We start from the raw sequence: 21,394 nt of genomic DNA on the forward strand, positions 1-21,394 counted from the left end.
TTCTTTAGCCCAAGTTCTGTTAAAGTTTTTAGACAATTTTTTCCAAGAGCATCTCTGAGAGCTGGCTGTCTTTCATAGTAATTTTCCCCAGGGTGAACAAAGGAAGAAGTGAAGAATTTTTTTCAGTCTTTTGTACTGAAGGATGGGATCTTGTTATGGCAATCCCTCACTGGAGAGTGCAGCAATCTGCTAAACTTTGCTCATTAAAGCAAGGCGATCAGTTTGGTTATAATGCTGCACCCCCAGGAGAATTTCTTCAAGTGGGTTGGATTAGGTCTTGATAAACAGATATAGCTGGGTTTTCAACTGGATTGCATTCACAATAAATAAACTAATTCCTCTAAGGCTCCTGTAGTGGCACATACCATTTTGACAAGCTCAGTGTTAGTAAATAAGAGGCTTTAGAGAGATCCATAAAAATTACAGTTTTAGGGGCACACTGGTACTGACAGACAACTACCATTTAGGATTTTGGTCTAAAATATTTTTTAAGAGTGATGTTCTAATCAGAAATGGGGAGTGCTGAATTAGGATTAGCTCAAATCCTTCCACCCCACAGTGATTATCCTGACATTCCAGCGGCCATTGCCTGATGTAGGATTTTGTGCTGGGGGAAGGCAGGCAAGCAGTTTGTTGGTAATAAAAGGTCTGCCTACAAAGGTGCAAAATCCAGGCCACTCCTTCAGTCAAGTGATGAATTTTCTATCTGGTAGGGAACTGGCTTTTAAACAGTAGAAACTTAGAGCTCTACCTGGCTTCTAAGTCGGTGTGATTTAGGTAACTTCCTAAGTAACTATTTTAAAAGAGGATGAATCACTGCACAATGATTTATTCATCATCTCTTCTAACCCTGCTCAACACAGGGCACACTTCAAACCTGGCAGCTTTCTCAGCCCCTCACCTTTAAGTGAGTCTTTAAGCATCTCCAAACACAGCCATTTCACAGCCTGACAGAAATCCAGGTTCTGCCTGCCCCCACTCCTGTCAGCCCCCTGCCTTGTGGCCTTGCCGTGGATTTCCTCCAGCATTTCAATGTTCTGCCTTGTTCCAGGGAGCCCTAGGGTGGGCTTATTCCTACACACGAGGTTTTATGAGTGCAGCAGAGCCAAAGGAACTTTTTTGCTCAGCCTACTGCTTTGTTCAGCAGCCTTATTAATGCAACCCAGTGTGCAGGTGACCTTCATTGTCTCAAGGACACAATTCTGAGGCACTTTTAACTCGGCCACCATGGAAGAATTTCTTGTCAGTAATACAATCTCACTGCTGGTGTATTTTTACACTTAGTTATCTCAATAACCATTTTTTCTCTGGCTAAAAAGAAATACTTCATTGAGCTAGAGAATTAAAAGGCAGGGACATTGAATTTTATTTACTTCAGAAAGGAGAATTTTGATGAGAATAGCCTTTATCAGGTGCTTGAACAGCAGTTTTTCCATTACTTACAAACTAATTCATAAAATTGCCTTATCCTGTAAATGGTGTAATACAAACATAACTAAAACCACTGAAGGTTTTCAAAATAGTTTTAACATTAGATACATTAAAATGCAAGTTCAGTAATTTTTGCAGGAAGAGCTATATTACTCAAATTACAATCCATGTTGCAATATGAAATAATTGAACAGGGGATGAGAAATACTTACAAATCAAACTCTTTTACTTTTCCCCCTTCCATTTTGATTTTTATGATTATCTTGGTAGTAGACTGATGCCATATAAGAGAAACACTTTGCTGGAAAGAAGAAGCTTTTGATTTTTTAAAGAATATTATGCAGTAGAGACAAAGTCTCAATAAATTTTATATTTAGTGGTGATAGCATGGGTGAGAAGTGTTTAGTTGTATAAAATCTTGATCTACACATTGGGAGGATCATCTATGTGGTGTGACCATGACTTCCTTTGGAATAAAAAAAAGGTATGGTTTGAGATGGACAGCTAGAAAAAAATAGCATGAATTACTCAGCATATTTCTATAAATGTGGATTTTATTTAAAACTAGAAGCCAAAATATTTTTGTTGTTTTTAAAAGCAGAAACAATCTCTCATATTTGTTTCTAAACTTCTATACTTTGTTTGTAGCCTTAGCAGCCTGTAAGTTAAGAACAAATAGTGGCTTTATAAGTGCCTGAGGATTTTAACCTGGAAAGGTTCTGTGAATTTATTTGCTTAATTTGTGTTTCAAATAAAGCCTTTACTTGAAATGCTATTTCTGCTCCTTAAGCAAACACCCTGGGTTTAATTTGGGAGGATAACCACTTGCCTTGTAAAGTTTGTGCTGTATGATTTTCCTAGCCCATAATTTCTCAGCACATTTGAGCATGAAAAATACTTTCCAAGAATTGATGTGATTAAATTTGTACCAGCCAGGAAAAAAACACAAATTGTATGCAAATGAAGTCTCTGCTTTCCATCTTCATCAGTCAATCCCATTATGCACATAATAGCTAAACAAGGAGAAACCTGTAATGTTCAATAATTCTGTGGTAGGATCGAGCCATTGATGCCCCTTTTGTCATCTGCACAATGTATGTATTTGAATTCAGAGAGCCGTGGTGGTAAAAGAGATTTACTATGTTTCAGTGTCAGCTAGAAAACTTTGGGCTAGTGGAACTATGGTGTGAAGGACAAATACAAATTGACTAAAGGAGAAGAAAGATGGGAAAATTGATTTAAAGATCTCCAGGACCCTACAAAACGAAGAAAGTAGGCAAAAATAAGCATATTTCTTTCCTCAGGTGCTGTATCTTTCTGCTGTTTTGATTTTTCGTATGTGGAATTCTTGGAGTTTACTTTACCCTTGGTGATTCTTTCAGAGATTCTTGTTACTGGAATAGAGCCCTATAAAGTTTGGTCATTAAAGCAAAACTGCAGCAGGCCATGTAGCATTTCTCTCTTAGGAGAACTGCACTGATAAATCAGAAAAGGGCAAAATAAGCATGTAAAATACAAAAATAAGTAATGAAGCAGTCCTCAGAAAATATATAGAAATTTTCTGTTCATTTCTTTAATATTTCCAGTTTTGAAATGATGCCTGTAAGACCAAATGATGATTAAAATTCAGGCCCATTTCTGACATTTGTTATGATTTGAATAGTAATTTGTGCAGCTTGGTCTCATGGAAAATCTTTGGAAGAAACATCAGTCATACCAGCACAGAGGAAAGAGAATAAAAATAAATATAAGTTTTCTGGAATAAATGTTGGACTTTTTTTGGAACAGGCTGGTTCTGTCCTTGAAGAGCATGGCAAATGAAATCCACAAAGACAAATTGTTGTGAGAGTTGATAGATGCAGCATCACTGGGAAAGACAGAACATGTTTCTGCCAGGCATGTTTGGGAATAGGGACTTGAATATTTTCATTAATCTTGTCATAGCTTATTGCTGCTAACTTCCACAACAGAGAGATTTTCCTTTGTAGCAGTGAATAAATATGCTTCCTGAAGAAGGCTCTGACAATCTACCTTTTTCCCATTCAGTGGGTATTTTTACACTTCTCATTCTTGCTAGAATTAAGGAACTCATTACTTAATATAATTGGAATAAATTTTAAAAACTGCTGCACCATTATATCTCAAAGCCAAATCACTCTTAATCACATCAGATTGCTTTCTCTTTCAAATGCAGAAATGTATCCCCATTCAAGTCTCAGATTATTCAATAATGAAGTCCACAGGCACGGTGGTGACTTGTGCTGGATTATTAAGGTCAAAATGCCACTTCTTCAGAACTGAGAAATCTCTGGTGAAATCTCCTTCTCGTTTCAGATTTCAGGAGCTCCACCTCACTCCATGCACTTTGTATTTACATCCTTGAAAACTGGAGTGAGCTATTAACCACAAACACCATTCTTGTGGGGGAAAAAAAATGAAGAGACAAGGTCTGAGATTGATCAAGAGTTATTTACAGTCACTGTTGAAAGTTTGACAGTACTGAGATTCAGAAAAAATGCTTACTAACCACAAAGAGCTGCAGCAGGGGAGACAGGAGTGAAATCTTTTCAAAGGCACACCAGGCTTCAGCTTGGGGTTCACGGTTCCAAGAACAGGTCACCAGGTGGGTGGGCTCAGAAATGTTTCTTTCATATGACTGGGTTTGTGTCATATCTGCTTTACATTGAGCAGCACAAATTGACATTTTAAAAGCTCATCTTTAGTTCTTATTTTGTGAGCATGGCATCCATTTATTTCTCTGTGAGCAAATATTCATAGCTGTGAACAAATTCTTTTCATAATCAAGGGAAAAAAGACTCTTGAGACTCTTCAGCACCAGGAAGAAAAATGTTTTCAAAATAGCTATAAACAGGAGTTGCAAGTGTCTTCAGCTGTTCATTTCCTGTTGCTTTGCAGCCAGCTTTTCATCACTGTCTGAGCCTGGGCTATGGCTGTTTCTGCAGGGACTCTCTTTTCCTCATCAGTTCTCAGCAGTCCGGGATTAAACATATCTGATTGCTTAATATGTATCCATTAAGCCAGTAATGAGTAATTGCTGCACTGGTTTCCTTCAGTGACTGAGAGGCTGACGTTTTTCTGATGTCTTTCCTTTAGAGAGCTTAAGTTAATTGAACCCTAAATGAAAAGCTTCATCCTGAATCTCTGAAGCTGGTGGTGGTTTTGTCATGACCTCAGGGGAAAAGGCAGGAGGCCCCATGGGCACAATTTGGGAATTCCTTATCTGCATGTCTCATACTCCTGAGGCACCATTGTGAACAGGATTAACAATCTGAACAGAATTGCAGTCACAAAATCAATGCTGCGCCCTCTGCAGCTGAGAGTCATTTTCTGAACAATGGGAATTGTTTTTTGCTATGAAAGGGTTAAGGATCGCTGCCTGAAGGGGAATGAGTAATAACTGCTGAAAAATGGGCCCAGATCTGTACACATCCTCAGTACCCAGGTAGTCACTTCATTATATTTCCAAGTGTACACATTTGGATGCATGAATTTCATATATAGATTTAATGCAATGGAATTAATGGGAACACTTCAGAGTTGAAGTGGAGTAGGTGGCTTGGTAGTGCGGAATCAGAAGAAGAGAGGAAAGGGAGAAGGAAGAGACAGATGTGCAGCAAAGTGCAGGCCCAGGTTATTTCCACTGCAGACATGTACTTTCTAACAGACAGTGAGCAGGATTTTTGCTGAAAGAATTCACCAAGGTTTTATGTTGTCTGTCTTAGATTAAATGAAATACAAAGGAGAGGAGAAGAGTTAATATAGGTAAGTAAAGAGGTATACCAGTAACTGATGCCTTTCTTCACCAGTGCAATTGATTAAAAACCCAACTTGAATTACATCACAATTTTAAATTATCATTTTAATTTCTAAGTTGAAGAAACTTTAGCTTCATAATCCTAAGTGTGTAAGACATGCTTCTAATAAAAGTTTTGTTAAGCATTAGAGACATAAATGCAAACAAAAATGATTATTTGAACAGCTTCATTTTCAAAACATAAGGTATATACATCCAACAATAATGCCAGTAGTTTTTTAGTTTTTCCTCTTGCAAATTAAATAATCTTCAGAACAAACCCTCTGAGGTCCTTTGATTCAGCAAATGGTGTATAGGGAAGGAGTTTTACCATGTTACACATTAATATACTTTGGGATGGGAGATTGTCCTGAAGGTCATCTCAGAGGTTCTGTGATGGTTATAAATTTAGTTTTCTCTTGAATAATTGGCTACCATGAGAAGGGAAAAATTAACTTCTGGTTCTTCTGTAAAAAGGAAGTTCACTTCCAGTTGGTACTGACTGTACTTCTAGGGTTTTGGTGTGTGGTTTTTTTTTTGGTTTTTTTTTTTTTTTTGGTTGTTGTTGTTGTTTTTTTTTTCTTTTTTCCAAATTAGTTCATGTTTGTAAATCAATTCATATTTGTAGATCACTGTGCTACTTCTGGTGTTGAAAATAACATTCTGTTATTTTGTGCTATGGTGTCAGTGCTTATTTTTCATCTGGCAGTGAATCAGTGGGAGCTGTGCTAGGGTAAAACACAACTTTATATAAATTATGTGGAAAGTGTTGGTGCTTCACTACTTTACTGAGTGACATTTTGAAACACAGAAATTTTATAGGAGAATAAAAATATCACCCTGCTCACTTAGCCCAAATCATCTTGCTGGTACTGAATTCTTCCCCTCTTTGTTCTTTGGTCATCTTGAGAACCCTTGATCTCTGACACTGCCATTAGCCCAGGACTGCTCTGGGATGCTGCCTCCCCCCAGGGCCTGCTCAGGAGTGGGAAGGAGACCTGGTGGTGGATCCATTGGCTTCTGCTTGTGCTGCCCAAGCCACTGGGGTGGACATGGCCTGTGTTGAGGTCACTCTTGGCTTCAGGGTAAGCCTCCATTAGGGAACATCTGAGCCTTTATTAGTAATACCTGTTTGTAATGTGAGTGAAGGAGATGAGGACTTCACAGAGCTTCAGGATGAATGAATGCTCAGCACTGTAATATTGTCTTTGTTCAGTTTATGAACAAAAATCAAACTGAGTTATTAATGGATGATAATGACGGACACTTGTTCTAGCATCTCTAAGGTTACAAACTTCCATACTTGAACAATTAGGAATTTTAATACTAGCCAACATAAAGATTCCTGACTATTGGGGGTGGGCTGTCACCACTCTCCTCATATGCAGATATCTCTATACATCTTATATCCAGAAGGCCAATGCAAGCAAAAAATTCTATTGCAGAATGAATGTAGGAAATCCTATTTTGTGACATTACCATCTGAGGCTTAATGTTTGATTATTAAAACTTTCTTTTACATTTGACTGTTCAGGCTTGAATGAAAAGAAATATCTGTAATGTTTGGACAAAAAAAAAATAATGTAGCCTGGGATATAATTTTAGAAAGATAGGAAGATAATATGTTGAAATAGAAATAGTGAGTTAAGAGGGAGAAGGCATTGAAGTATTGAAAAGTATTGACAAGGCAGACTGTTAATGAGAAGAGAGAGCTTTTTAATAGATCATTGAAAGAGCGATGCACAACTGTAGGAATGTGAAATTAATTGCAGGTTACTTTATTCCATATGTCTGAGAAGCCTGAATTGGCTTCATTTCGTCATGTGCCATGGTTCCATTGAGGAGTTTGTGTATGTCAGTTACAGACACCATAGTTCTGTCTCAAGAAGGGGAAATGGTCCTATTCTAAATATCAGTTTGCTGTAGTTTGCCACATCGTGACTATTGCCAAGTGAGCAATGTCTCGTGATTGCCTCTCCCTCTTCAGAGGCTGGACTGTGACTGACTCCCATAGAAACTGCTACTCCACGGATAAATGTTTAATTATTATTTGGGATTGTTAAGAATCCCCAGATGAAAGGCGTGGGAAGTGAAGAGTGGCAACTCACTGCAGAACGCCATTAATTTACAGTAATTGACATATACAGAGCAATCACTGAATTTTCTGAAGCAGTCAATAAGGAGCAAATCGTGCTTATTTGCAGTCACAAGGCTTAGACTGGCTCTCTTGTTGCAGCAGCTGTGATGCCTTTGCTCTGTACAGGGAGCAGAACGTGGTTTCCTGGGACAGGCAAAGGGTCAGACAGTGTCACAGTGCCTTTTTCACAAGGACTTTACGTGAGGAGCATCAGAAGTATGCAAAACATTGCCTGTGAGCCTTCTCTTTGATTGCTTCATATTTTCTTGCTTGTGTTTGGAGAAGGCATTAACTAATTTAATGCAGTGGAATAAAATGAACTGTTAGAAGGCTGAGGAAGACAGTGGTCAGCTTGTGTTCCTCTCTCTTGGCACTGAACTGTCTCTACAAAGGTGGTAGGGGAAAACCTGACCCCAGTCTGAAATGGGGCATACAGAGGACTAGAGGCATTTCTTCCTTTTGCACATCTGCTGTCATAAAAAACCGTTTGCTTCCATGATTTTCCATGGGTAATTGCTTAGGTATATATTTCATTACTAGTGTAGAAGCCAGAGGTTTTCTCTGGTTCTTAGATGTAATTGTTGATTCCATTTCTGGTTGGAAGACCTTCTGGTATTTTACTCTCTGATCATAATAAAGCCGATGTATAAGCTCTTCTTAATTATGAAATAAATCCCAGACAGCAATAGAGACTAATAGTTCAGTACTCTGAGCTGATAAATTGCTCCTTACAATCTTTATATCAACTATTTTCTATTGCAGCCTGGGGTTTTATGAGCAGAGCTGTGCACATGAGAGCATCTCTAACATGGTTTATTTAAACCCAGCAAGCCACAGTGATGAAAACACACCCCAGCCTGGATTAGTCAATCTGGTGTAACTGAACAGTACATCACTATTAAGGTTCATAATGGGTTTTGTGAACTCAGTAGCTTCACATCTAAATGAGGTTTTATGGGATTTATGTGTCTTTAATGTTAACTGTTCAAGATTTGTAGATGTTAAAATCAAATTAAAGTGTCGGGCTCAAATGATTTCAGATGTTACAGTGTTGTTATTGGGTCTTCCCATATGTCATCAAAAGAGATAAGCACAGTAATAAATGCCTCATGTTTTATAACATGCAAATAGTTAGAAAAGAAGAGATTTCAACTTTTCTGTTTTTCAAATGGTGTGATTATTTCAGATGGTTTGATAACGGAGATTATCACGAATACAGAAATAAAATAATGCCTGGAGATCAGTGAAACAAGGAGGGAATAACTACACTAAATGGGGAAGGTACATGCTCTGTCATCTCATCTGAAATATTGCATTCAGGCACTAACAGGAGGCCTTTGCTGCACTAAACACTGTTGAATCCGAGTGTATTTGTCTGGCTAAATTAGCATGCAGCAGTACCTGAGCATCTAAGGATGTTTATCACAGGCCCTGTTTCTGGTGCTGGGGTAGTGAGCCCTTCACCCCAAGCTCCACCCCGAGCACAAACACTGCAGCACCCTGTGAAGGGCCGGGGGCTCTGGGCAGCTCAAGCCCTGTGCCAGGAGTGCCCAGCACAGCCCAAAAAGAGGACGGATGCTGCAGTGCAGGGCCCTTAGAGAACTGTGGGGAGGGGGCACAGGGGGCTGTGATTTCTTCTGTGAATGCTGAAGTGGCTGATTTGTATTATTTTTATCATTATTACAATAACTGAAGTGTTTGCAACCTTCTCCTGAGTGTCAGGGCACCAGACAGCTGGGACAGCCTCAGGCTTGCCATGTGAGGCTGGCTTTGGGCCCTCAGAGAGACAAGGTGCTCTGAAGGGATCACGAATGGCTGTGCTGCCTGCAGGACCAGAATCATAATACAGGGCTGAAAAATCAATGTGTTATTAATTTCTTTAAAAAACATAACTTCAAAAAAAAATTGCACTGGATGAAACAGTCATTAGTATATATCAATGGTGAGCTGTGATGCTGCATCATGAGGATTAAATACCATATAAGAGAGTGCCAAGTCTCTACAGTGAATATTATTTGAGGAAATTTTTCCCAAATCATTCAAGTCAATCAGCTTTTATGGATAACTTGAATGCAGTCTGATCAAGCCACAGAATAGATTTATTGTTAGAAATAAACTGCTGGTTTGTGATTGAGATTAAGCATTTAGAGCTTTCAGTCTGTGTTATTTATTTAGCTAAAGCCAAAATGTGAACCAGAGCCACTCACTCTTATGGGTCACAGCCTTTCTTCTCCTTAATACTATTGAAATGATAACTTGAGAGTACTTGCAGTTAATGAGGTAATTACACCACTCTGGGTTTGACCTTGAAGTTTATTGCTCATTTAACAAGGAACGAGGAGCTGAGATATGTCTTTGTTGCTGGACAGATCTTGAAAATTTTGAACGTAAGAGCCAATCAAAGCAAAAAGATTATGGTGGTGAACGGGACTCTCTGCATTTGCATATTAATGATGTTGCTGAGAAAATCCTGCACAGCTCTGGCTAAGAGTGGTTGTCTCAGCTGCAGCACAGGGGTCCACAGGCTGCATTTCACTGACAAGTCTTGATAGAGCAGATCTGCAACCAGCAAAAGCCAATAGTGGTGCAAGGAAAGGCTAAGAAAACTTCCGTGCATAATGTCATCTCATTTGCTCAATAGGTCCTGGGATATAACCAAAATTCCTCTTCCCTTTTAATCACAGCAAATTAAATAAATTTAACAAAAAGCCCAGATTTTCTTGTGAAATAAAGGTTTTCCATTTATTCTCTTTTGTTTGAAAAAACATGATTTGAATTCAAGGACAAACATCATTTGCTGCTGTAAAACTGGGTATTTAAAAATAGAATTAAAATAATATCCTAATAGTAGATAAAAAAGGAATTAAAGTTTTAATAATTAACTATAAGAACATTGGGGCAGAATTTGCTCTTGGATGACATAAGCAGGAACAGTTATTATGGCTATTTGGTTTGGGTTTTTCTGTGGAGAATGCAGGAGTTTGTATTTTCTGAAACTCCAGGGAATACAAAGAGTGGGTGGAACCAGCAGCCAAATTTGGCTTCAGGAAAAGAAAAATTAATCTCACCCTTTTATCACTTCTAGTTGTGATGTGATGGAAAATATTCTGATACATTTTTCTGTAAATTTATTGAAAATATTACACTTGTGCTTTAAACACCCATCTGTTTAATTAAGTAGATATATTGGTTTGCATACTCTTCAGTGGAGAGATTTTCTGTAATTAATGCCATGGTGAGTTTTTCTGCTTGCTTAAATCAACTGTGTTGGTATGAACCACAGTATTAGAATCTGGTGATATATGTTATCAGAGATATTATGAGTCAGGAAATTTAGAGTTTGCAATCTTTTATGGAGCACATTTTTGTTTTGCATTATAACTCTATTTTAAGCATAGATATCCTTTTCTTTGCAGGAGATTGTTTTTGAAAGTTTGGGGGCAAGAAAAAAAAAGTATTTATATGGTCTAACACACTTGCTAGCAAAATTTGTCCTGTTATTAATTCTGTTATTGGAAGCTTGTTGCCCTAGGCTTCATAGCAGAACATCTCTCTCTTAAACTCATTTGCTTCCTGAATTTATCCGCTATGGATATTTTATAAATTGTGGTCCTGTTCACCATTCAGTCACCCTTTTTTTTTTATTTTGTCAACTTTACTGACCATTTTTCTAGTTATTTCCAGTAAATGTTCCTCTTTACAGAAATAATGTAAACCTGCCAGAAATGTCCCTGGCTCACAGCTGTGTCTATTCTAATCTATATTCAGATCTAAATTCTAAATTATTCTGCAGATCCTGAGTCAATACCTGAGCAGAAACAAACTTAGGATCTAACAGCATTTCTTAGTGATTTCATGAAACCCAGGAGTTCCATTAAGTGGTATAAAACAGTGAACAGCAGCAGGAAAATCCAGTTGAAAATAGTTGTGGGCTTTAATATTGCAGCCTCTGCCTATAGTGAAGATACAGAGAGTATTTAGCAATTCTTGTGGAATTTTAGTCATCTCTGATTCAGTTAAACCATTTAAAATAATTTACAAAAAAAAAAAATTAACCTTCAGTGAATTAAGTACTGTTTTTCCAGTGCTCTACAGAAGTTCTTTAATATTATGATTTTTTCAGCAGCTTGACAGCAAATAAATATTTCATATATTCTAATATAATTACATATACTTAAGACGCAAAGATTTCAGCATGGCAGGACTTTTGATCTGGATCATGTAGCAATTGTTGTAAGTAACTGTAGGGATGGAAATAAAGAGTCAGAGAAATAGAATTCCTACTCCTGTACTTTGACTGGAGTAGATTTTTGAGTTTGTGATTGAAGAATTGTTTTTAATTGTCATGTATTGCTGCTTTTACTTGGATGTAATTTTTTCCTGACATCTGTATAAAACAGTTGTTGGGAACAGTGAATGATAGTGTTTCCCGAGAATATGGATAGAAAAAGAAATGTTTTCTAATGACCTGAAAATTTAAAAATTTTCATCATCAGCTGCTCTAGTAATCTAGCAGATGATGTAAACATTTACACAAATATGAGTCTTTTATTGTCTACAGTGCTCAGTCTGCTGAAAATGTGACTGTTTCCCTTGAGGGATAATCACAACAGTAAACAAAATCTCGTCAATACAATTTTCTAACAGCTGTCGCTATCAAAGGTGCAAAATCTGCCATGAGAAATGATAAATACACAAGGACCAGGATAGCTGCTCTCCACAGAAGACAGACTAGCTCACTGGAGGTTATTTAGTGTGATTTATCACATGTAAGAAATTATTCAAATACCATGCAGCTGATGGAGCAAGCTCAGCATGGCAGAGAATGCTGTTTCCTGTCCTTCACCCACAAGCATTGTAATGACTTAGAGTTAATATCAGTGAGTACTCCAGCCTCAAAAGTACTGAAATTTGTGTTGTAAAATTTTATTGGCATAAAACATCAACTCAGATGTATTTGGTTTGTCAATGACGCTGGGTTTTTATTCCCATTTTCATCAGCTAAGTAGATTTTGGATCCACGTGGGGTTCTTTCCTGGATTAAACAAAAGGCATTATTAATTTAAATCCAGCTAGAAGGAAGATACTTTGAGTTAAAAACCAATGTGATAGCTGGGGATTTAATATTTGCCATGTAAGTTTCAGATCGTTGACCAAGGACCAAAAGTTTCAGGTCAGGTGGCCAAAGCCACTTTAGTTTTTGAGTGTTTGAGCATTAGAAACTTCCAGAACCATCTCAGTGTTTTTGTAGGGTTTGTATTGAGAAGCTAGACTGAGCTATACCCACAGATAAGGTGCAAGACTGATGAGTAGCTAAACCAGATTTCTTGGCTATTTTAACAAATTTGGTGGAATCAATGGGCCCATAGGATCAAGTTTGTTAATTTTGATCTCCCACTTAGTAAGTCTTCAGCTGAAATGTTTGACTCAGAAGATTTTTTTCAGATTCAAAAGATTTTGACTCACAAGCCAAATCTTGGCTGCCTATGTGTTATATGAAATTAGTATCAAGATGTACTTTTGATTGTTTTTTAAAGTTGGGTTTTTTTTAAATTTAAAAATCTGTTCTTAGTTGGATAATCTTTCTTATAATAGTATCTGAAGTGTGGAACATTTTTTGAAAGTTTAATTTTACTTTGTTCCTTCCAACCCTTTTTGTTGGCCTGTACAGCATTTTGGGAATGATTTTAAAGTTGTGTTTAAATGTAAAATGTATTGTTATGCTTCAGAAATTAGTTGAGAAAGGCTACTGCTGCTATCAATATTACTAATTGACAACTTTGCAATTAAGTCAGCACAAGTTTATCATGGAAATGATGTATCTCAGAGGAAATCTGTGTCTCTGGTATTGACTGGCATTTGCATGCTGGCAGCTGGGAACCAGGCACAGAACAGGTTTTTGTTCATTACTCCATGAATTACAAACATAATGATAAATGCTTTTTGAAGCATTAATTTTCCTGTGACATCCTAGGTGTTGGACAGAATTTTGTGCTAATTGCCTAATAAGGATTTTCTTCTCGCCCACATCCACATATCGTTGGAAGACTTTTACAGGTAATTTTCCTAGTCTGCTGGATAATTCTGTATATAATGAAAAGTTAGCTTTTGCAATACAAAATTAACACACAAACCATTTTCATATAAAATCCTGACAGACACCGGCCAGGATTAGGCTACTGACATATCCAAAATGCCTTCAGTGATCTGGAAGCTAAAGAGAGAGTGGAAGTTGTGCTCCAATGCTCTTGTTTCAGTGTATTTTCATGTATTACATGTTATAATTCCTTGTACAAGTTACTGGATTTAAGGAGAAGAAGTGGTATGGTAAGGAGAACACTACATTCTATCATTGCTTTCTCCATCTAAGCCTAATTTTCAGTATTCTGATTTTTAGACCATATTCATTAGATGGTTTAAGAGAGGTACAGTTAAGTTCCTGGTTTTTGTTTTATGGTTTGTTTTAGTCTTTTAACTTTTGCTTTTAACTTTACTCGAGCATTTTGTTAACCCAGGCTGCTGCTGCCCCTGGCAAGGCAGATAACAGGTTTGTAAGCAGAGTGGTTCCTGTTAGGTTTGTACAGTTGAAAATATGATGTGTCCTTTTCCCTTCTGCTAATCTCATTTCTTGGGCCATTCTTGCTCTTTAACTGCTCACTAGGGCAAACCTTCACTGTTCACCATGATAAAGAAGTGTTATCTTTTGGTATTCCTGGCCATCTCTGGAATACAGTAAATTCCAAATAAAGAGCCAGCAGAAAACTGAAGACATCTGTTATCCTCTAATGATTGGCATCTTGACTTACAGTCTGTCACTCTGGAATGACAAATGCTTCCTTTACCAGCACACACTTCCACTGAACCCTATACCCAAAGTCCTCAGTTCAATCAAATGTGCTTCTCACAGAGGGCATGTCCCAAAAGCAAACAAATTATTGCAAATTTTGCATATTTATGATCCACTCAGATTTCCCTGGTCGCTTTGTAAAATTCGTGAATAAGGTGGGACTTCATTTGGCTTTGTGCTTCAGCAACATGCTTTCTTTCTTCTGGAATAAAGGAGATAGTCTACAGAACAGAAAATCAAGGGGTTTAGTACCTTAGAATTTCCCCTAAATTCTTTAATGCTGTTTCTGGAAGTTTTAATATCTGCTACTTGCCATTCTTCCACCGTTCCACCTGAATGCCCACAGCAAGCCAAGTATCTGTAGGCTAAAATTATGCAAATATTTTCTTGGGTGAAAAGAAGAGGGAAAATACAGTGTCAAATTGATTTTCCAGTTATTTGTTCCTTCAGGTTTTTTTGGTTTTTGGTTTTTTGGGTTTTTTTTTTAATGTGTGCATTTTTGTCAGTCTTTCCCAACAGTTTCCAGCAGGCGTGTACCTGGAGCAGGTCCATCCATTCCACTCATCTCTGCTTGGCTTTAGAATCCCATTACAACAGGAGCAAGCCTCTGCTGCAAACAAGAATATAAACACTTCTGACATATAATTTTACTTCATTTATCCCCACCAAAAAAGGAGGTTGTAGGCAGTTTTATTCATTCAGCATAGGTTTCCACATAAATTGCTAGTGAAGAAGAAAAGTTAGAAACAACTGAGATTTTGCCCATAGATATTCCATGTATCTTATTATCTGCTCCTGTATTTCAGAAAAGCTAACTTATTTCACGTGCTGTTATGATTTTACTGATTAAATTGTAGAAAAAGATGTGTCATCTATCAAAATAATACTTTTTATCATATATCAAAATCCTACTTTTTATTGAGGCTACTATGCTTTTATCAATTTCCTCGAACACTGAAGAGAATGCATTGAAAATAATTGCTAAGTTTTAAAATGAGCTGGATAATCTTTTTTTAGATAAAACATTTTCCCTCATTGTGTAGGTTTTGGGAAAAAAATCAGGTCAACAATGTGTATGTTTAAATATGAATTTGGGCACACATTATTAGATAGTTATTTGGAAAATGTTCTTTCTTCTAATGAATAATTCCATTAGCAGCCAAAAAAAATTATGGAGAAAGACTCAGAATGTGGATAGATCACGTAATAGGGTGGAATAGAAAATTACCAGAGATGCACTATTAAAAGTACCTTGCTTGAAGAGGGAAATTAACCATTGACCTAGGAGGGCAGCTAAGGTTGAAACTACAGCAATGTTTTCACAGAGAAAAATGCTTTTCAGTTTTTCATGATACATTCTCTGAGTTAAAGATTTTGCAGTAAAATAATAAAGAAACAGCATAGACAGGCAGGAAGGGCATATGTGCAATGACATTAGACACAGCTCCTAATGGATTGGGGACTAAAATTATCCATAAACACTTTTCTGCAAAACACATACTTGTGAGTGCACAAGTTAAGGCTGAGGTGTCTTTCTTCACTTGGGTGATGACAGACATCATAAGATTGAGGAGGTGTTTTGCCAAAACTGGGGGCAGAAAGGTGCTGGTGCAAAGTAACTGGTCCAGAGAACAGAACAGAGTGTGTCAGGAGTGGATTTGGGATGGCACTGCTGAGAGAGAGATGTTCAGGAGCAGGCAAACACATGTAATCAGGGATGTTCAGGAAAACAAGTAATCCATAAGGACTGGTTTTAGCAGACTTTATCAAGGTCTGAATCAGAGTTCTCTGAAGAAAAAGAAAGGAGAAGAGAGGAGCTGCAGACATTGTTCCCACTTGATGCTGGAGATAAGGCTGGCAGACACAATCTCTCTGCCTGTATGAGCTCATTTCCCTCTATTAGTCACTTAGAACACAAACACATGGTCAAATTTAGCAGGGTTTTTTTGCAAGTGTGTTCCCGCTTGTTAAGCTTGAGAATTGTTTTTCCCTTATATACATAACGACTTTTCCAAGGGCTAAAGTACAAATCCAAATTGGATGCACTCCGTAAACTCATCAAGAAATTTTGGCAAGAGGCCACCTGGGAGTTGTCCACAGTTACTGGAGTTTCTTAATTTCAGATTCCACATTAATGCTCCCTGGCTATAGCTCATCTTTGGAAGCCCACACTGCAGGAGAACACACATAATTTTGACAGAAACACATTTTGCTTTTCATCTCAAGGAATTATTTGCAGAATTTCCCTGTCCCCTGTGTGGCATCTCATAATATCACGCTTATTTTCTTTGAGTGCTTTTCCAGAATTGTAGTGAAAAAGGAGTCTAATTAAGAAAGTGTCGATGAGAGAATATTGAGGTATCCTTAATGTTCTTGGACTTATGTATGATAATTTGATTGGGCTTTAGGATTAAATACATTTTATTTTGTAACTTGACTACAATCTAATAACATAATATTGTTATGGAATGGTTTGCTAGTGCTCTTATATAGTGACTGCTTCTTTTAATTAATTTTTATATATATTTTTTTTCCTGAGCTCATGATACTATATATAATTTTATTTTGTGTTTAAATAGGATGTGATATCTGACTGTTGCAGACAGTAACATGCAGTTCACTTATTGTTTGGAATGTTCTATGATTCCAAACCCAGACTTCAGAGGAGATTCTCTGTACTGTTAATGGCTGTTGATATTTGTTTGTCATTTTTGAGTTTGTTTTTGTGCTGCAGTGTGGGTGTGTGTATGTAAGTGGAGGGTAAGTTTCTGGGAGCTCATTTATTCAACCCTTTTCTCTGGCTTGTGGGCACCCCTACCCCCCCTGCTCATTCCAGGGTGTTTTCTCCTGAAACTTGTCTCCAAAACTGAGACACAGTTGTAGGCCATTTTTGAGGGAAATAATAGAAAGGCTGTTATTAATTTAGGTAAGAAAATAAATTACAAGATAAATAACCAGCTTAGAGGGGAAACATACTAGATGCCTCAGATTTAAGTGAGTAAACACTTCAAAAACAGATGAAATAAGGAAACCCAAGTATGCCCCAAAATCAAAGCAGCTCCGTTTTGGTAAAGCAGGTGCACTTTTTCTGAAATGGTTTCAGAGCAGCAGCAATCAGTGCTCAAAGCAAGCACAGGAGTCCAGCTCTGCTCTGCTAATTCCAGGAAAGAAACCTGCTGTGCTAAAACCAGCTTCAGGTGAAGAACATATTTCTAACCCAAGGCACCAAATGTCTTCTGGGCAATTTGAACGAGGGAAATCTGATTGTCTTTACAGAGTGTGTGTGCCAAATAAATGAGTACTGTCAGCCTGTGCACTACCAGCCTTCCTTCACCAGCCTTGCCTTATAAATTCTGCTTTTTGTTCAGTTGGGTTGCTATGGCACTCCTGCAGGACAAAACAACAAATTCAGAAAATGTAATTATGAGGTACTTCTGGGACCTGAGGTATTGATGGTTTAGTTTCATGGATATTGAAACTAGAAGATAACACCTTGTTTCTGTATCTGCTGTGAAGTTCTGATTTATTCTTCTGTTTGTATAGACTAACTAATATTTTTAATTTGGACCTATATGAACTTTCACAGGGTTCACATCATACTCATTTTATTTAATTTAAAAAGTCCTGGTTATTAAAAAATAAAAAAGTCCTTCTTTTCCCCATAGTTTTGTCCAAAATTGGGAGACAAATTGAAAAATACCTTAAAATATTATTTAATTCTGTATTTGGTTAGGATTGTGTCAGACCAAGAATCTCTTATGACAGAAATAATTCTAAATAATTTTTGCTATCAAATAAAGGGCAGTGAATGAACAGTTCCATTTTACTCCATAGTTAAGGACAAATGTTACATGCCTATTAGTACTAGTAATATGTATGAAGACGGTAGTTTTTTTAAGAGTCCAGAACTTTAAAAGGTTTTTTTTTTTTTTTTATTTTGTTGTAATAATAAACAAAATGAAATATCAGTTTATGGGAAAAACTTTTGGTTTTTTATTTTGTTTGTTCATTTTGTTTCTTTGTTTTGGTGGGCCTTTTTTTAGCAGAACACCTGGGCTATGAAAACAGGACTCCATGTACCTATCTCCCAGCATCAAGTTGTTTCATTTTGTGTGAAAATACAGAGATAAATACAGGGACAATGCAATGATTTTAAACCAGATAATTTAAAAGCTTCTATTTCTGTTTTCTCAGAATCCTGAAGGACATTATATTCTCATTATCTCTTTGTTTATGTTTTTCTTAAGACTTTGAAGCCCCATTTCTTTGCTAGACTTTTTGGCTGTATTTTTTGCAGAAGAGATGGTAAATGACACGCTGTTGCTATGTGGTCACCACTGCCACCAAAAGACATTTTCAAGGGAGGAATGCCACACATATAAAATTCTTTTTTCATGTGGATTCTTTCCTCATGCATGCCAAAAAAGAAACCCCATTCACTGACATGTGATATATTCCAGCCATGATGTTTTGGCAGGTCTAACATCAAATTTTCTGTTGATTTCAGAATGAGCAGGACAATGCTGTGGTGCATTCTTCCCAGCTACAGAAAGAGAAATGAAGAAAAGATGGAGGTAAGAGAAGAACCACATGTTACAGCTCACACCCACAGGAGATTCTGTTTATATTTTTCTCCTTCAGGCTCACAGAAACACAATTAAGATAAATTTGATGGATTAAATATACTGTAGGCATGCTGAACCGTCTTCTTTTATTTATTTATCCTAATTTTCTATTAATGGTCCTGCATGCATGTGCTTTTCTGTGTGTATGTATTAGAGCTAGGACTGACAAAAAACAAACCTCTTCCCTGACTTCTTTTTAATTGATATTCATTAGGGGCATGTATCTTAAGAAAAGGCTTACATTAACATCTTGGACTCAATTAAAATTTAAACATCTAGAAATGGCATTTCATTCTTCTCCAAATTTTTAGTTGTCTTCCCAAATTTTTAGTCTTGTATATTCTACAAAAATACATTTTTTGTTGTTTTTTTAAAAAAATTTTCTCTTGGTTTTGAAAATACGAATGCAAATAAAGAAGTTCCTGCTGACATTATCTAGGTTAGAAAACTGTGAATTTTCTCAAAACATATTGCACTCTCCTTTACATCTAACATGGTCCATATATTCTTAAAAAGGGCCAACTGGGGAAAAACACTCCCTTTCTGGAAAAAGTCTGGGGTTTGGAGGAAAAGTAGTTCTTCCAATAATCCCTTCTGTGTTTCAACAGCCACGTCTAGAAGAGTGGTGTGGGGGGAGTTATTTCAGAGAGCCAGTGCTTGCCTGTCTGTCCTGGTTGTTAGTGTTTGGTTTCTGCCTGGCAGGTGAGATGGGCACATTCAGATTCCACCTGAATGTGGAATCTGTTTTAGACCCAGCCTAATGCTGCATCATCAGGCTGCTCTGGGGAAAAACTGATTTCTCTCTTTTTCAGGTAGACAAGATAAAGTTGCATTTTCTCCCATGAAAATGTTTCTTGAAAAAAAAAATTTGAGCTTTTTTTTGTTTGCTGTTGGTTATAACCATTGATCCATGCTTATACCTTGCAAAAAGGGGGAGGGTGGATGGATCTGCTCATACTTTGTCCAATATTTGAAGAACTTGCTCCTGTCATGACCTTTTTTACTTTGCATTACTGGGATTCACTATAAATGCTGCATGAATGTAAGAGCCCCTTCTGTACTTTGTGGCTTTTCACTTGCCTTCTGCAAAATTCTGGTTTATGAACCTCCACATGTCCTAATGAGTTGTATCACAAGTGGAAAGCTCTATTGATGGGAACACTATAAAACAGTGTGTCTGCTCTTGCAAAAGTCACTATATCCATGAAAAACACTGCAATTCTGCTTTTTTAACAACAGCTCTTGAGAAATATCCTGAATCCTTGTGTGAGTGTATACACTGAGGTAATATTATGTTCTTTTTTTTAATATATCTGTTGATTGAACTATGCTCTGGAATTTCACCTGAAGGATTGCATCTCTTTAATAACACTCTCAGGTTATAAGAGAGAGGATGCTGGGCTATAGAAAGAAAGAGGTTGGAGAGGTATCTTATTTTTGTTTGTCAAAAGTAATGTACTTAACACTGGGTAAATGGGTTTTGTGCCTTTGTTTGTTTGTGCTTTAATACATAGCAAGTAATTGTGTCTGGCAAATAGAAAAAGTGCAGTTTCAGGTCTCATAGACATACAACTACAGTAAATATTTATCACACTGAACATTTAAAGTTTTGCTGTACTGGTAACAGTGATTTGTAATACTTTTTATTCTCTCCCAAAAATACCCCAAACCACCAACTTGCGAATTATAGTTGGTTTGTTTTTTATTGCAGTATGAGCTGAAAAAGAACTTGTTTTCTCTGGAAACTGAGAGCGGTTGCATATCATTGCATGAGGGAATTGTTTTCACATACCAGTCTCTTAGCTATGATATATAATACACCATTTTACCTAAATCCAGGAGTTGCTGATACTTCTTATGTAGCTCATCTGTCATGTGGTTTATAGCCACATCTGTGAATCACTGGACCACAGCTGTAGCTTGCAAGATCAGTTTTCAGTGATTAACAGGTTTTACAGCAAGCTTTTCCATTGCATTTTACAAAGTCCGTGGGTTGCTGTAGAAATTGTTTCAGGTGGAGGCAGCACATGTATTTGTGCATTACAGAAAGTGTGAAGAATATCAGCTACCAAATCTTTGCTTTATTTCAGCGTTCTGAAAATGAACCTCACTTCTTCATCAGTGTACTGTGTCAAGGAATCCTATTACATTAAGTTTGATAAATAAACAGCATTAAAGATTGCACTGGCTGTGTAACAGGCTTGTTTGACAGTGAAAGATTTTAAAATGCCTACTTCACCCAGAAAAAAATGAATACAAGCCCATTTTATGTGCCAAATGACAAACTATAAGGATTAATGGACCTATTTAAATGAATAATTGTCCTCTGTCCTATACCAGCTTATGTAGTACAATGCTGTATATGTAGCAGCTGGCAACCCTCTTCTAGAGATGTAAAAGATGAGAATTGGTAACTATAAAAAATAATGATTGAGCCAGGCCGAGTTAAGATTAAGCCTCCACTGCATTCCCAGTGACCTCAGTGGAGTTCAGAGAACTTAATTGGCATCTCAAGGTTTCATTCACCCTCCCCCAACTTT

The 21,394-nt window shown here is 37.1% G+C and overlaps 1 protein-coding gene across 1 annotated transcript in view; it reads left to right on the forward strand.

The window, feature by feature from the left end:
• Positions 1-21,394, forward strand: part of LOC135304940 (beta-1,3-galactosyltransferase 2-like) — a 577,146-nt gene that overhangs the window by 199,526 nt on the left and 356,226 nt on the right. Inside the window, 1 exon segment of the mRNA XM_064427917.1 lies at positions 18,737-18,803. The gene's annotated coding sequence lies outside the window, so the exon portion shown is untranslated.

Source organism: Passer domesticus, chromosome 7 (genome assembly GCF_036417665.1).
Source record: "Passer domesticus isolate bPasDom1 chromosome 7, bPasDom1.hap1, whole genome shotgun sequence".
Lineage (NCBI taxonomy): Eukaryota > Metazoa > Chordata > Aves > Passeriformes > Passeridae > Passer > Passer domesticus.